Here is a 3,596-nt window from a genome sequence, read left to right on the forward strand (position 1 = left end):
TCATTTATAACAAATATATTATATATTGATTAATTATTTTTGTCACATTTTTAAATCATTCAAGAATAGTTTTGTTGATAATATCTTTTAAGAATCTTTTTGTCAGCACCTAAATCTAGGGGTGAATACGGGTCATGGATACACGATTACCTATCCGAACCCGAATCGAACTAATTAAATTAGTTCTAGAATTAATGGGTAATCGGGTCTAACTCGAACCAAACCAATGATTCTCTGTAATAATTGGTTTGGGTAACAGTTTTGGGGTGCAGAATCCAAACCAACTCGTAGATCCGACCATATATTAATTAAATAAAAAAAATAAAAATTTAAAATATATTTATGTCTTTTAATATGTTTGGATTTTAATGTCTTTAGTGTTTAATATGTTTAGATTTTAATGTGTTTTATTTTTAATGTATTTGGTGTTTAACATATTTAGATTATTTCTATTAATGTTACATGTTTATTCATTAATTTTTAAGATAAATTTTTTTTTATTTTTTTTATGAATTTCTGTTTCATCGGGTATCCAATTACCCGAACCGAACCAATCTATTTTTAATCGGCTTGATTTAGTTCAGATACACACATAAAAAAATACAAATCCGAACTAAATCAAACCAATTATAATTTAATTGATTCGATTCTAATTTCACCTTAAATCCGAACTAATCCGACCCGTACTTACCCCTATCTAAAATTTGTAGGTACTGAATTAATAGTTAACTCAACTATTAATTTATCGTTGTTGTTATTTTTCCTTTCATCGATGCTTCTATATTAAGAATATTAGAGGGTTGATGTCTAACTTTTGCTTTTCTAAAATATTTTTTATTATAAAATTATAAATCTAAACTCTAAAATTAACTAATGTTAACTAATAAAAAATTAATTCTTATATTTTCTCGATCTTCTCAATTTTATTTTTATATTTTTCCATAAAACTTCAACATTGAAGACTAAAAATGTCAATTTATCACTGTTGCTATTTTTCCTTTTATCTATACTTCTATATTAGGAATATTGGAGGGTTAGTCGTATCCAATTTTTTTTGTTAACATCCTTCATTATACATAATTTAATTTATTTTTTATTATTTTTATACATATTTAATAAATAAAAAAGTAAATCAATAGACACAGTCTTTTCATGTTTTCTTCCCTTCCCCTACTCTCTTCCGTCTTCATTCATTTGATGAACAACCCCTTTTTGTAAAAAAAATGTCTCTCCTTTATATTTTAATTAAACAAGTAACTAACACTTAAATTGTTGATCGTATTAGCTAAGGTGTTGGTTGAGTGAATATTGGCTAAATAGTATTGTTTTACAAAAAAAAAGTTTAAAGATTAACAATTTTAATTTATATTGATTAACATTTTTAGTTAGTAATCCAATTCTTTTAATCCAACCGTTTAACTCTGCTTTTAGTTTATATTTTTAAATATTAATTGAAAACAAAAATTGTACTGACCTTATAGCGTTGTCCTTTTTGTATTTTATTTTTAAGTTACACTTTCATCACTTTTTGTTTAGAGTTTAGGTTTTGTGTGTTTTTTTCCAAACATTTTTTTTTATTATCAAATCTTGGAATAAATTTATTCTGGACGACTTAACAATACTCTAATGAGTATTATTCACCAATCGCCATACATTCCAACCCAAACACTTTTACAAACCTAACACCCTACCTCAAATACTCTTCTTACGTTCTTTAAAATCAGCATGCCAGACATTCCAATCAAGAGTTTTCTCCTTTAATTCTCAGCTCATAACAATTTTTGTACTGGTACTCTATATGCTATATGAATATCAATAAAGAACGCATCCAAGTGATCGACAAGGCACTAGTGCTGAATTAGAGGTTTAATTTAATGGAGTTTGTGAATGACGAGTAAAGTGATGCAGCAGAGAATCAAAGGAACAGAGAGAATGTGAAGTATACTTCTATAGTAATGTGAAATGTGATGTGAAATGTGTGACATGAATGCATAATCACAAGAGAATGATGCTGCCAGATTATACATAGCACTGTAGCAGCCGAAGCTTAACTATCAAGAAAACTTCAAGAATTCTAACAACTACACTAATTCTGTTTACGACCAATAACAGAATTTCAATCCCCTAACTATTGTATCAACTATGTATCTTATTGAATAATACTATATATCTAAATTTTTTTTATTAATCAAACTTAACTAGTATTATTTCAAATCTTATTATTTAATTTAGTTTTGAATTAGTTTATAAAAAGATTTGGATGTATAGTATTATTTAGGAGTCATTTTAAAAACCGAACAACTATCAATTTAAATAAAATTTTATATTGTTAAATTTAAGTGAGGATAGAAGTAATAATTTTACAAAAATACTCTACAACTAAGTAATTTACTCAATCAAGTCCAACCAAATTATATAACCGTGTTTCATATTCACGAACACTTCTTCTTCCCCTTTCATACACCGCTTCATCTTTCTTTCATTATCTTTGTTGTCACCACCACCACTACTGCCACTGCCGCCACCTTCTCCTCCTTCCTTTTCATTTGAATTTCTTCTCCTCCTTCCTTTTCATCATCATCATCATCGTTACAATGTTCTTTTTTCTCTTTCCTTCTTTTTTGTTTCACATGTAAAATTTCAATCTATAAGTGCACATTCAAACTAATATGAGAAGTAATATTCTCAAAAAAAGAAATAAGAGCAACAAATAAAAAAGAAAAAAAGAAGAATAAGAACAAAAAAAATGCAATATTAAAAAAGAGATTTCTGTGTTCTTTAACAAAGTTTTGGTGTTAAAATTATAGAATTTTGGTATTATTTTTGTTTATGATAAGAATTTAATTCAATAAATATAAACATATGTTCATTCAACTAAATAATATTTTGAACTCCTTCCTCCTCGTCTCCTTCCCCTTTCTTCCCCTCCTCTTTTTCATTTTCTTCTTTTACATTTTTATAATTTTTATTTCACACTTTTAGTATTACAGTTAAAAAATTTCAGTGTTAAAATTAAGAAACTTCTGTATCACGGTCAAAAAATTTTGGTGTTATTTTATAATAAATTATGCATAATTCAAAACTCCTCTTTTCCTTCTTCTTCTTCTTTGTTGTCATCATCATCATCTTCTTTTTCTGTTTCAACTTTTTATAATTTTGTTTTACTCTCATAACAAGAATAAAAACAATAAAAAGAGAAGAAAAAATCAAACAAAGAAAAAGAAAACATACATAATGCTGCAAAAAAAGAAGAGGAAGAAGAAAAAAAAATACAAAAATAGCAAAGCAATAAAAGAACGACGATAACAAGGAAATATAGAAGAAGAAGCGTGGGATATAAAAAGGTAGCGTGTTCACACGGGCTAATAAAAAAACTGATTTTTGTTAGACTTGAACGGTACAGATATTTTTGTTAAAAAATATAAAAACTTATTGATATAGTACACAAAATTTTACAAGTAGCATAAATTTATCTATATAATCTAAAAATTTGTGCATATAATACAAAATTTTTTACTATAAATATATTTTGTTAGTCATGTGAATCAATATTTTAACATGTAATTTTTTAAGTTGTGCGTATTTTGTTGGTTAAA

The sequence above is a fragment of the Arachis ipaensis genome, chromosome B06, assembly GCF_000816755.2.
Source record: "Arachis ipaensis cultivar K30076 chromosome B06, Araip1.1, whole genome shotgun sequence".
NCBI lineage: Eukaryota > Viridiplantae > Streptophyta > Magnoliopsida > Fabales > Fabaceae > Arachis > Arachis ipaensis.